General features: G+C 31.9%; 1 protein-coding gene across 1 annotated transcript in view; it reads left to right on the forward strand.

Moving 5' to 3' along the window:
• LOC108908491 (ABC transporter G family member 1) overlaps nt 1–14,701 on the forward strand; it is a 78,411-nt gene that overhangs the window by 20,291 nt on the left and 43,419 nt on the right. Inside the window, exon 2 of the mRNA XM_023454824.1 lies at nt 1,115–1,197. The gene's annotated coding sequence lies outside the window, so the exon portion shown is untranslated. The remainder of the gene's footprint in view (nt 1–1,114; nt 1,198–14,701) is intronic.

Genomic DNA, 14,701 nt, shown 5'->3' on the forward strand with positions numbered 1-14,701 from the left:
GATCTTAATTTATTCCTTTGGTTAGTGGTTGTTTTTGTATTTATATTTGGGTGGTAAGAGCAACGATCGTGGGTTTCTCTACCATGCTCTTTCCCCACAGGAGCTCTAGATGAGCCTGGCACTCTCATTTTATGTTAAATGGTTGTTAATGTTTTTGTTGTTCTTTCTATTTGTCACATGTAATAAAGTTAGGTGTATTTACTCTGCTTTTGTTTTTGTATAATTAAACCATACATCCCCTCCACAAAGTTAGTAGCCAGCGCCTTCCGGTCAATTAAAAAAATAAATACACACATCATAGGGATTCCTTATGACGATCACATATTTTTGGCCACAACTACGTTTACTTGTTTGTTTTTTTATCGAACCAGGGGTTGTTATACTACAAGCTATAATAAATGTCTTTATATAGATTTCAAATTAAAAATATATTTTTTTATAAACATTTATAGCTATTTCTTTGGCTGTCTATTTTCTAAGGTAGCATCAATGCCTATGTTTTATAAATAAGCACAACGCTAATAATTTTCATATTAATTTATTGCTATTTTACCTCGTAAATGCATATCTTCTTTTAGTAAGCGCAAAGAAAAAGTAGGTTTGTTTGTGTAAAGAAATATTTCAACTTATCGCAGTTTTTGTGGGGCTTTCTCTGTAATAATCGAAAAACTTAATTAATTAAAACGACAGCAGTTTATGACCGTTCTTGCAATTATTTTGCATCTGCCATTCTTTTCATGTCTTTGACGAGGTGCTAATTCTATATCTTTACTAACTATGGAATTTATTTATTGCAATACTCTTGAATGCTCGTCAAATGCCTTAAAAAAAAAGATAAGCATATTCAATTGAACAGAATTTGTCATAGTTTGTGAAATGACTTCAATGGGAGGTCGTACTTTTTTTAATGTCACAAGTCACATCCATCCATCGCGAATTATTTTTGAGACTATAAAAGAAAGGAATAATTAGTTGTCTCATGCTTAAAAGTCTGATTCGTGCTGAGGTCAGTAGAGTTTGTTAGCGTCTACCCTACGAAGTGTGTTTTAAAATATGTGTTCCTCCGCGAAATAAAGTAAAACATGAAAGCTTACTTTGTCTTCTCTGATTTCAGCATCCTGGCTTCGCAGCGAGCGGCTGATACAATAAATCCCATGCTCAGACTATGAGCCAGCAACGAGAGATTTTACAATATAAGTGAGTAGAGTACCTAGAACCTTTTTAGTCCCACAAAGGCAATGACGTCAGCAAACATATTACTACATGCATGTAGCTTGAGTTGTAATAAAATAGCGTGTCTAAATTTACCTACACTTACGTTTGAATATTATAAAATGTCGCGGTACCAGTTTATTTAGGGAACGGGGTAATTTCCTTCATCTGCAAAGGAAATACAAATGTTATTTTCTTAAAAATACGTGTATATTTTTTAATATTTTATTCATTGTGTCAGTATCTAAGTAAAAAACACAAATTGAGACAATTTTGAATGTACCCAATAGTTATTTACACCATAAAGGAGGATTATTTACCAGTCGAGGTCGATTTTTAAAGTAGCCGACGAGTTTTTGGAATGATTAAGTCAAACCATTTTTATAGAAGAGAACGATAATCAACGATTTTCTCGTTCAGGCACCCGATAACACATATTTGCTAATGAAGGTAGTGACTTACTTCGGACAGCGTCAATTTCAAAAATTTCGATGACATTATTGTAGTTACAATTCAAGATTCTAAAAATGATATGTTACATACGTTTACAATTACTTCTCCTCTGGGTTCTGTTTCTCACCTAGAAATTCTCAAGAAATATATCAAGATTAGATTGAAAATGAAAACTGAAATTTCACCCCTTCTTATGCGCTATCAAGGTAGATGTTACAACCAACCCGTCGGCAAGAATACCCCTTTCTATGGTTCCTAATGAGATTGCACAGTTTTTGAAACTAGAACATCCTGAAACATATACAGACCATTCATTCCGAAGAACATCGGCAACGTTACTGGCTAATACGGGAGTTGATGTATTAGCAATCAAGAGACATGGTGGGTGGAAATCAGCCACAATTGCAGAAAGTTATGTTGCTGACAGTTTAAGTAACAAAAATGAAATAGGCAACAGGATTCTTTACGATGACTTCAACTCCAGGTTCTAGTAGTACGTCGCATCTTGTTGTTTTAATGGAGCGGTCATATAATATTGAGCCTCCAAATCATGTTGAGAAAAATGTGGCAATTAGTAGCGCGAGGGGAATAATTATCCAGATTTTATAAATGTTACTAAATGTAATAACTGCGTATACAATTACTATAAATATTCATTCATAATAATTAATAAAACGTAATGTTCATCAAATATTTCTATTTATTTGTTCATAAAATATGCATTTATAACTCAAAATCGCTTTTTTCCCTAGGGAGGTAAGTTACCTCAGTTACCTCCCATTGTCCATAGCAACTTCTACTTCTACGGTAAAATCCACTTGTACGGTTTTACGTACAATAAGGGTAATTTGTTACTCCAAGAATTGGGTACCTGACCAAGGGATGGGTAACCCCCGGTTTAGTAGGTAGGAGAACATTCAGTTTTATTGTAAATAGTCTGTAAGCAGATACCATTCATTAAACATATTTTCAAGCAACAACATCTCAATACATTATTTCGAACATACGACCTAACGGTCAATCATTGGTCCTTCGAGCCGGATCCGGTGCAAAAAACAACATAACAAATCGTAAAATAACTTCATCGGCAGCAGTGAGTATTGTGCAAAACGAAATACCACCCCAAGGAGCTGAGACAATCGAGAAAGCAGTCCAAGACAGTTTACCAGAGCCAACGAGAGTATTCCGTCGTCATCAGAAGGTGAGTGCCTCTACAAAATCCTATTCACTATTCCCATATCACAGTTTGTAACACGTTTTGATTTGCATTAGGATCCGTATACATTTCATACTTAACTATCACCACAAAATGTCACGCTTAAACAAAGTGAGAAACATACTCACCACCGTAAATGAAAAATTATTGCGAATAGAACATTACGTAAATAATTTTACGCCCGAAACAAGTAGCATAAGTAGTATAAAGGCGCGTCGACAAATTCTTGAGGGTATAAGAAAAGAGTACGAGGAAAGCCAATACGAATACGAAACACTTGACTCAAAAAACGAGCAAAACAAAGGAATGCATCGCGAAGCGCGCGTTGCATTTGAAGACAAATATTGCGACATAATGGCCGCTATGATTGACATAATTGAGACAGCTCAGCATAACTCACACGGAAAAGGTCTTGCTTTAACTTCAGCAGAGACGCGTAAAAATAGTTCCCTAAATCTGCCAACAATTAATATTAGCTCTTTTTCCGGAAACTATAAGAACTGGACTAATTTTCAAAATTCATTCAAATCTGTCATCGACGACAATACAAATCTCAATAACAGTCAAAAATTAAATTATCTAAAGTCCAGTGTGCACGGTGATGCTTTACGCGCGATAGAATCATTGCCAATTGAAGACGAAAATTACAATAAAGCGTGGGACATACTAGAAAGGCGGTTCAAAAACACCCGGTTAATCGTGCAGGACCACGTTATGTCAATTTTAAATGCGCAGGTTGTAGGCAAACAATCGAATACTGCTTTACGTGATCTGGTAGATGTAGTTATAACTAATATGGCCGCATTAAAAACGCTGCAAATACCGGTAGATTCATGGGATGCCATGATAGTACCCATAATCACGGAAAAATTAGATTATACCACCAAAAAAGACTGGCAGACATCCCTTGACACGAACATACCTACTTACGATCAATTTATTAAATTTTTAGAAAGACGTTGCACGGTCATAGAATCGTTAAATTACGTAACAAATAAACCAGTAAATCACCCATCACACAATACCTTCCAAAAAGCTACACAAATGCAAAAGCGCACCATTGCGTGTGCTGCTGTTAATCAAGGGTCAGTAGTCTGCTCATATTGCAAAAACTCGAATCATTTAATTTATAGATGTACCGAATTCCTTAATCNTCCTAACCGCTTATCAAATTTTACATGCCTTAGGATGACCTATTTGTCTTGTTGTTTAGAGTTATTCGAAGAAGACAGACCTCTTGCATAACTTAACGGGTCCTAGGCACATGTCTTTTGCGTAGAATTCAATAATTCATCATCTGCATACCTACTGCCGCTGTTAATTTACTGTTTCAGTAAAAACTGTTGTCTTGTTAAAAATGTGGACTGGACTTGTGTTATAGCTGTCGCTCGAATATAATCGAGTGCGCATTACGGAAATTAGCTTTAAGGTATCGGAAGTAGTACCTACAAATATTTTAACACGGTGCCTTATTAATGAAAGAAAGAAGAACACGCATTCTGTCAAAAAAGTATCCGGAATGTGTCTTTTAAAAATTCCGCGCAAATTAGATTTAAATTACTTTTTTGATGGAAAATTAGTAGCACTGTCCTCTACTCTGAAGCGAATTTGTGCTACCAACGGAATTTCTTGCTGACAGTCAAGAAAGAGGGGCGTTATCAGGCATTTGAGAGAAAGAAGACAAAATAAATTTTGACGATTAATTGAATATATTGTGTTTTATTGAAAAATTCCGGATATTTTTTTAAAAAATTGTATACAGGGTGTCCCGGTAATTGATAAAAAAAAGTCGAGTACAAATAGATGAGGTCAAAATAATATCGGTTCTTCATATAATTTTTTTTCATACGGGCCTTCGTTAACAAGTTACGGGCCCTAAAAGATGAAAATTAAAAAATTATTTTTATTTAGTCTCTAAAGGTCCGTACGAAAAAAAAATTTTCTGAAGAACTAATATTATTTTCACCTCGGCTATTTGTACTCGACTTTTTTGTATCAAGTGTCGGGACACCCTGTATAAGCAAAGTGCACCATGACTGTCGCTACAATAGTTTGAATTGAATGGTCTTTATTTAAGTAATTTTTTACCTTTAATGTTTGTAACATAATTTTCTGCAATACACTACAAATTTGGAATAAAATTAACAAACTAAAAATGCATATATAGAGGTTTTAAAAAAGTGTATTTTCAAATAATCTTAAAAATATATCTACATTAAACCAAACAATTACAGGGTCAAAAGAATTTCCGAAATTTTTCCGTGATTTTTGTATTTAAGTGAAAAATGGTCGTATCGAGAATAAAAAAAAGCATTTTGAAGCTCTAAGATTCTAGTTTTTAAATCTTTCGGTCGAAAATTTTTAAGAGCTACCGTTATCATGCAATTCTAAGAAATAGCGCGACAAAAAAATTTTGCAAATTTTTTTATTTTTTTTTCCGAGTTCACAGACTTGGAAAATATTTTTTCAGTTAAGCCATTGCATGGACCAGATGGTTGTTTATTCAGCTTTAATTTCCTTTTTTTTAAATTTCGATACGAACATTTTTCATCGAAATATCGGAATTTTAATGGAAAAGGATCCTTTTGTCTTCAATCATCGATATCTCGGCGATAAATGGTCGTACAGAAAATTGAAGAGCAGTATCTAAAACTGTAATAAATGTCCTATAACATGGTGCCGCAACTTTTCGGAATTTTTTTTTTTTTTTCGTTTTTTACACGAATTTAAAAAAACAGGAAAAAAGGGTAATTTATGTTTTTTTAGAAAATTGACGGCTAAAGTAGAAATATTCACGAAATGACTAATGTTAAACATGACTTTTACAGTTCGATATACCCAGAAGAACCCTGTGAAACTTCATTTCGATCTAACGAACCCTCTCTTGTTTCAAACAGTCAAACTTTTCAAAAAAATTAAAGGGTCACGTTCTGTCCCATGCTTCTATTCATCAGCTTTTAATTAAATTAAAATTAAAGTTGATGACCCAAACCAGATTTCGATCCCGATTCATAACGTTTTTTGAGAATTTGTAATTAATTTTTGTGCAGTCTGTAATCACTTAAGGAGGTTCGATACCAAAAGAAAAATGGTAAGAATGTAGTTTTTTTGAAAAATGATTTTAAAAATTATGCTTTTTTACACAGGCTCTTGTGGGAGTTGGGAAAAAACTTTATTCAAACGTGAATATTGCTCTTAAAAATGGTTAGGATCGGGAAAATAAAATTGTAAATAAAGAATTAAATATTACTAAACATTTTAAAACAATAAAAATATGCACTTACAATGTAATTATTGAGATAATGGAATGAATAGATAATGTTTTGACAAATTTGAACAAACATCTGATCCAATGAAAGGAAATATGGCAACACTGTACGCTGTATTTAACGTGCTATATTTGAATAGCTCGATTATAGATTATAAAATTATTCCAGTCGAAAATATATGTAGTAATAATTAATATTAAATACATTTTTCGTGATCTAATACAATATACTAGAAATTTGAAACAAAAATTGAAAGGATCTCTTTGCAAAACGAACAGTATAGATGTTCTGTCATAATCTTCAATTTGACAAGTCGACGTCTCACTATCATACACTGAACTTCTTGATAGTTATATGGATTCTCGGTTTGCACATTTTATTTTTTTCTCATCAATCCACATTCTGTTTTACACTCATTTTATATTACTTTTCAGTCATTACTTTTCCTTTGTACCTTGGTTGTTCATTCATGTTTACGGAATTCGCGCAAAGTTGACAGTAAATGACAGTTGACCCAACTTTTACCACCACGCCATGGAAATGTTGCCAGATTTCCTCCATAATTTTACAAGCTCGTAATGAATAAATAGACGCTTTTATTCAAATAAAAAGTGAACTGACGTGTATTAAACACGAAAAAAATATGTAAGCTAATATGTGTTGTATAAATTTCATTCTAAATAGCATACTTAATTCGCTGAAATTAATTTATGTAAGGTTGGTACTGCAACAAGACTCCCGTGTATAAACATAGGCATACTCTCCGCACCGCCTGCCCCGCAAGAGGTGTATCGAACGTCCTTAAAAAACAGTTTTTTTCAAAACTACCCTTTTTCTTCTGAAAAAAAAAACTAATTTTTTTTCATAAATTTTAAAATTTATGTGAATAAACAAACTATCTGGTCCATGCAATGGCTTCCATGTCCGTGAACTCGGAAAAAAAAAATAAAAAAATTGCAATTAGTATATTAGTAAGTAGGTATAGTAAATATAAGTATATAAATAGGCAGGTATTAATATAAATTCTACTTCATTGGGGGACAAATCAGTTGCATGAAGACCACGTCTTTTAATACGCACATCTGGCTAAGCTTCAAGTCATTAAAATATCCCACCTCGTTCTTAACGACTCTGTAGCGGTAACTTGTGAATTTAAAAGTCCGCACAAAAGATTTACGCAGCTTAAACTGTCTATAGTGTATACTTAATTGAAGTATCAATTACATTTCTCCAAATTTAGTAGGAAAAAGGTGAAACTTTCTAATAAATAAAGTAAATCACGGCAGTTAAGAAAAGCACACTTTCATATTTTTTTGTGTTAACGATTATTAGGATCTAGTTAAAAAAATAATAAGGTAATAATAGTAAGCTATTATGACATTTTCATATTTTTTAATTATCTGGACACCCCGTAGATGAAATGTTAACTTATCAAATGTGCTTTTTTCGTAAAATAAAATGTTAAGTGAACCTTACTTCCTCATACTACGTATTCCTCGAAGCTCCATAAATTTTTACAGGGGTTGAAGACAACGTAAGAGCGAGATTAATTACATGAAATTATCAAATTTAAATAAATTTAATATAGCACGTAATTTGAAGGCACGGTATCTGTGAGCAGAATTAAAAGACATTTAAAAAAATCTACACATTAGCCTCACAAGGTTTTGATGTCGGAAACATTATAGTGAAACTATAAATTTTATCTAATAGCGTTATAGTGTCGTCATTTTTTATTTGTAATACCATTATTTGAAGTAGAGTTAATGTTAAATATATCACGTTTAACGATTTTTAACAAACTTCTGAAAATTGCACAGCTGTAACTTTCTTAATTTTACTTAAGTACCTAAATATGTCGACCTAATCAACATGTCGCGACAATACATGACTTTCTTAAAGTAACTTAATTTATAATTATTTAACGTTGAATTATGGGTAAAGCGATGCTGAATGAGGTTCGTCGCTTAATCCGTCATTAAAATCTAACATCATAACACTGTAAATTGCTTTGGAAGACCTTTAAATTAGTTGGTGTTTTAAAAAAGTGATGAGCTTTCAAATAGTTTCTAATCATGTATTCACCTCCAGCCAATATAATTGATCATTTATAGTTTGCTGTTCAAATTTGCGTAATTTAATGAAAGTATGTTTATTCAAAAGTATTTAAATGATACAGTGCAAATTTAAAATAAAAGTTTATTTATTTTTTACAATTTCTGTCCGCTTTGAGAATTAAAAATCTGGTCTTCTTATTTGCAAAATGTGATTCTTATTTTTGACTAAACCCTGTATTTAACCATTTAACTCTATTTAAACACATGCTATTAAAAATATTTATAGACGTTAAAGTTAATAAAACGTTTAATAAATTTTGATAAGACCATCAAAGCAGATTTAGGTGTTTAATAGACGTAAGATCACGAACGAAAACAAGCCAAATTTAGCTAAATCAAAGCACTACCAGTTAAACAAACACTTAACCGTAGATATGTATCAAATTAATGGCATGGCATACAAAATACATACAAATTCAGTTGTTCTTTCAACTAAATTTGAATAACAAATAGAAGGTAAGCCAAGAATTCTTCCTATTTTTCGTTTCAGAACGCACCAACAGGTAAAAGGACGCATATATAACTTCAAGGACATGTTTTAAATATGCCTACTTATATTTTTGCCCATGACCTTCTATTAATTGCAACTACCTACATTCTATTGTTGTACATATTAAAGTAAAAGCAAATTGGCGTTAAATTCAAAAGTAAGTATCTTCTATGCGTTGTTTCTAAGAAATAATACAGGGTGATTTATTTTTAAACATACTAAGTTTGACAGTAGATCGAGGACTTCATTTTGAACAAAAAAGTCATAAATCGCTTCCTAACCGAGATACAAGTGTTAAAGGGAACACACTGTAGATTACGTATGTATTTATGTTTTCGGAGAATCCGTAGCAACTAGTGTATAAAATGTTTGTTTCAGTCATCCTGAATTTTATCGAACACGATGTCCAAACTGTAAATTAACAACAGCATATTTGATAAATATGTGTTTATTTAACTCTCAGCATAGCGATACAGTAACTAATGTAATAGGCAACGGGCGGTAGAGTTCTTCATACGACAATATCACACTGAAAGAAATGGGCTTATTAAACTGTTTATCTAGAATAATGTGTATAGCGCATATTAAAACTTTTATAACCAATATACAACTTTTATTAAAAAAAAGCAATCATCTCCATACTCATTATTCAATCAGTTTAACTGGAAGATGCTTAATAAACCTAATGCATCTATGAAATAAAGGTTATAATGAATTACTTATACATTATTAGGTGTTATAGACTTTATATTCCAGTTGTATAGTAGGGCAGATTTGTTGTATAAAGACCAGTATCCGAATTTGTATATAACAATTGTATTAACAGAATTATTCGTTCTTATACTGAATATGTTTCCGTTTTTAACGTGTAAAACGCATCTTATAATGGTTAAGTGATCGTCACCTCTCGGTGCATAATCGGTTATGATCGTTGTTAAGTTATATTCATAGTCTTGTAATAATAATCATATGTCAGACCCGAGAGCGAAGTGCGCCGACTCAATAAGAAACCTGGCTATTCCAGCCCTGATTTAGGGTTCGCCACACGAGCTCATCCCTTCTAAAATTTCAGTAGCATGCTATGCATGAAGCAGAACGGTACTCAACTATCTTATACAGTCCACTTTTATTGTCCATACACCATTAATCATTGTCAAAATAAACACACAAAACCACAACGTCTTTATTATCTTTACTCAAGAAGAGAAAATACAACAATCGTAAAATTTCCGACAGTCCGCTGTGCATCGACTTACACACGTCTAGTTTGATGAAAATGGACAGTATATGCACATGTTTTGTGGGATACATGATCATATCGCGTTGTGTGAAATGGAAAATTATTATGTAAGTATCTAACTGTTTTATGGCTTGTAATTGTTTTGTTTTTTCAAATGTAAATCTTGTCTAAATCTTAAAAATTATTATTTTGTAGGTCCTATTAGAAATCGCTGATGTTAAGTTTTACATAAGATGGAGGAACAGAAGGTTAACGGTGACAAAGAAAAGCATGGGTATAAAGTCAATCAACCAGAGGAAATAAAATTATATGGAAAGAAGCTCAACCTTGCTGGGGATGCTTCATTCTTAAGGTGGAAGAGTTATAATGCAAATTCTCATGTAATACAAGAAAATACGGGTGCATCGTTGCTAAGAAAATAAACTGGACAGTTTTGGGAGCGATTTGTCATTATTTTTAGTGCTTAAAAGTATGTTTTATGTATGTTTACATTAGAACCTTAGCTTGTAATTACAGTTCTCCAATACAATTTCTGAAAACTTAATGACATATGTTTTTAACTCATACAGAGTTACAACAGTTTAATACATTTATTATTATAAAACTTATAACCAGTACTAGATGTTCTAATAACGATATGGAACACTTTAATAACAGTTATTGCTATTATTTCGTAAAGGGTATAAAAAACGTTGTATACGAGTTATACAATAATTTAATAAAGAATAAGATTTATAGTCACTATACAACTGTGGTAGCAATACGCGTTTTATATCCAATATTCACCTGTTTAACTGTCACATATAGCATACAATGGTCTTATAATGGTATATAGAATTCTAATAAAGAATAAAACGCATTTCTTTCAGTGCAGTGTGAATATTTTGTCAATACAAATACATTTTAGTCACATAGTGACCGACAAACAAGGCAGCGGTTTGTAGGAATTTCCGGCAACCACTTTTTTTTGTCGTTCCTCAACTCAAGATTAATGATATCCTTCAATATTTTAGAACACGATTATTCAAAAAGACCGTTTAGATAGGTATGGCATAAATAAATTAATGAAATATTATCACCAATTTGGGTGTTAGCAAATGATACTGAGATTTAGTATCGTACAGATTAGTGTTGACATATTTTGTTTAAGTATTAAGGGCATAATTTACGTTATTTAAATATTGGAAGGATTTGCAGCTAATCCAACAGATATCGACAGATGTCACATATTTTATTTGTAATAACTAATGCCTGCTCACATATCAAGAGATAAATACGTTTATTGGTAAGCTGTTTTTAATTTTTTTTAACATATCTTGTACCAATAATCGAACTGATTATCTGAATGTACTACGTACCAGAATAAAAATAAATCCGCTATAGAAAATATTAATTAATTGGAGCTTCTTTCAAAATAGGGCTACAAAAAAGTAATTCGTCGAATACAAATAAAATATAAATACATAATACATAATTGAGCCACCTTTAATATAATATAAAACAAATAAAATGCTTTAATGTCGGATCAAACCTCACACAAAACCTTACTAATGCTAATTTTACGACTATAAACGTGAATATAAACATATCCTGATATTTTTCATGCGCCAAAGTCGTAATTAAATGCAAAATGTATTCGTGGAACAGGTTTTAAATAATTTATTTAGGCGTTATAACAATTACCTGCCCGAGGAAAGAATTTGGCCAAACAAACACCCATTTATTCTCCCCAAGAATATTCTTCAGACACTAAAGTATGTTAGTCATCAGTTATTTTTAACATAAATAAAACTAAGCGTCATTCTTTTCAAATTTTATATAATATTAGATTAATATCGAAATTAAAGCAACTGAGTACACGAGGATTGTATCGGTGTGCATGGAACTTAGGCCAATCCCGCGACTTGGATGGAGTACGGTAAATTTGCCAGTTAGTTTAACGTGAACGAAATGTAGGTTACATTATTAAAATGAATGTAAACGGAATTTGAGGTAGTACAGCTGGTGAACGTTGCAGGATACGATAGGTAATATGTATTTACCGAAAATGTGCAACAAACAAAACTAGTTTGTTGTAACTGTCTGTGTGTACTTTACACCCGTTTAATGCAAATCTCGATTTCTCATTGCAGAATTTAACAGCAAACTAATATGATGCTAGTTATATTAAACGGATTTGATATAAAGATCTTAGACTAGGGCGTATCTGTTTTGAGGTGGATGTGAGAGGGGGCAAGCAATTTTTTTTTCTAGATTACCCACAGTACAACTTACATAATAAAAGTGTAGATCCCTCTAGATCTGGGCGAGGTCCGGAACATTTTCAAAATTATAAAAATGTTTCAAAAATTTTAAAAAATACCTATTTTATCGTGAATTTTTTACTTACCTATATCTTGGAACCTATGCAATTTGGAAAAATATTGAAGAGGAAAAAAGGTTTAGAATTGAATTTTGCACTGTATACTGTAAGTTAAAAATGTTTAAATTTATTACCAATGTTGCAAAATAGCAATAATTGATGCAAAAAAGCAAAATAATCTAGTTTTTTGGATAATTTTTTAAAATATTTTAATTGCTCCGAGGGCATTCTAATTTTGGTAAAAAAAAACTTAGAGTATACCAAAACAACACACCAAATTTTATTAAAATCGGTTCGATAGTTTTCGCAAAATAATTTTTTGAAAAAAATTTTGAAAATAAATTTTTGAATTTTCAAAATGTTGCACAGCTTCAAATGAAGCATCTAGATACTTGAAAATTTTTTCACATAGAAAAGACAGGTCAACCTTTCAAATGGTTTTTGAAAAATTGAAATCGGTTGATTAGGACGGCCACAGTAAATTTTTAAAGTTAACACTCTTTTTTTATTTTTAAACAATTAGCTTACTTTTATCAATCTGCAATTTAGTTTTTTTTTTCAAAAAATTATCATTTTAAAGTACTCGGAAAGACGCTTCTTTAAAAAAAAAGTTAAATTCCGTTAATTGCTTCTCGAGATATTTTCAAGTATCTAGTCTAGATGCTTTATTTGAAGTTGTGCAACATTTTGAAAATTCGAAAAAAATTTTTCAAATTTTTTTTCAAAAAATTATTTTGCGAAAACTATCGAACCGATTTTAATGAAATTTGGTGTGCTGTTTTATTATACTATAAAGTTTTTTTACCAAAATTAGAATGCCCTCGGAGCAATTAAAATATTTATAAAAAATTATCCAAAACTTTGTTGTTAAATGTTCTATGTAATCTTATGATTGTGATGGTTATAGATGTTTATTGATAATAATTCTTTATATGTTTAGCCACCATTACTTTATGCTCAAGGGCATATATTTTTCTAAGGTAAAATTGTTACAATTATTATTAGCGATTGCTCATAATTTATTACATGTTAAAATATGTATATATTGTCGTGACTGCTCGGATATAGCAATAACAACTCCTTTGTTTCACATTTAACTTGTTTATCATGATTACGTTGTTCGAAAAACAAATAATAAAGCATTTCTTGTGCTCACTTTATGTCATACGCATATAAGAGCCTTGTTGAATTTACTAACATTTTCGCCCGTGAGGAATGAATCTGTAAAAAGAATAGTTAAGTACAAAAAAAGAATTGCTAAAACAGATCTTCTGAAATCTCAATTCATAGCTGGATTGCCTCCCGTATCGGACTTTAGTACCTTCCAGCCCTGCCGGCTAACTAACACCAACCCTCTTCAATTTGACTTGGAAGTGTGTATGTCTAATTTGAGTGAGATGACATTTAGTGAGAAATTAAATAAGTCGGGTGTTATTTATCATTAGCAAAGGGTCCTAATTTATGCCTTTTGTTAGCGATTGTTTTGTATTTATGTTTGGGTAGTTAGAGCAACGATCGTGGGTTTCTCTGCCATGCTCTTTCTCCACAGGAGCTCTAGGTGAGCCAGGCACTCTCATTTTATGTTAAATGGTTGTTAATGTTTTTGCTGTTCTTTCTATGTGCCACATGTTTAATTTGAAGATTGTTGTACGTAAATAATAAAGTTAGGTGTATTTACTCTGCTTTTGTTTTATAAAATGAAACCATACTTCCCCTATTTAAAGTTAGTATCCAGCGCCTTTCGGTCAATTAAAAAATAGATACATACAACGTAGGTATTCCTTATGACGATCACATATTTTTGGCCACAACTACGTTTATATATATTTTTTTGATCGAACCCGGGGTTGTTATACACCAATGTCAAATACAGAATGTTAAAAAATGAGTGCAAATATTATAGAACTCTAATTAATACGAATGAAAGTTCTTCCGGAAGACGAGATTCAAGTCCATTACCATTGGCAAGCCCACACGTCAAATGCATGTCTGCCATTTCTGCATTTGGTGCACAATGACAACAGATCTTTACAACGTAAGTTGTTCTTTGATATCTGAAGTATAAGAAATCTTAATATTGTTTTGTGTATACTATCAGTTACTCGTACTTGCTCTCTTTTTTCTGTAATAGATTGTTTTTTAAATACTACTACTTTAAAAATAGCTACTCTCTGCAGTAAATCCACAGTTAAAAAAAAACGGACTTTACCTAGGGTTTTTAAGATTAAGAGAAGTATAGGTCAAATCCCCTTTTCGAACTTCTCAAGTTGGTACCTACTTTATTAGGATAAAGGTCGTTTGTATTATTGTCGAGGACCACCATCTGGTGACCTTGAATTTGA

The sequence above is a fragment of the Anoplophora glabripennis genome, unplaced genomic scaffold (genome assembly GCF_000390285.2).
Source record: "Anoplophora glabripennis isolate ALB-LARVAE unplaced genomic scaffold, Agla_2.0 scaffold360, whole genome shotgun sequence".
Lineage (NCBI taxonomy): Eukaryota > Metazoa > Arthropoda > Insecta > Coleoptera > Cerambycidae > Anoplophora > Anoplophora glabripennis.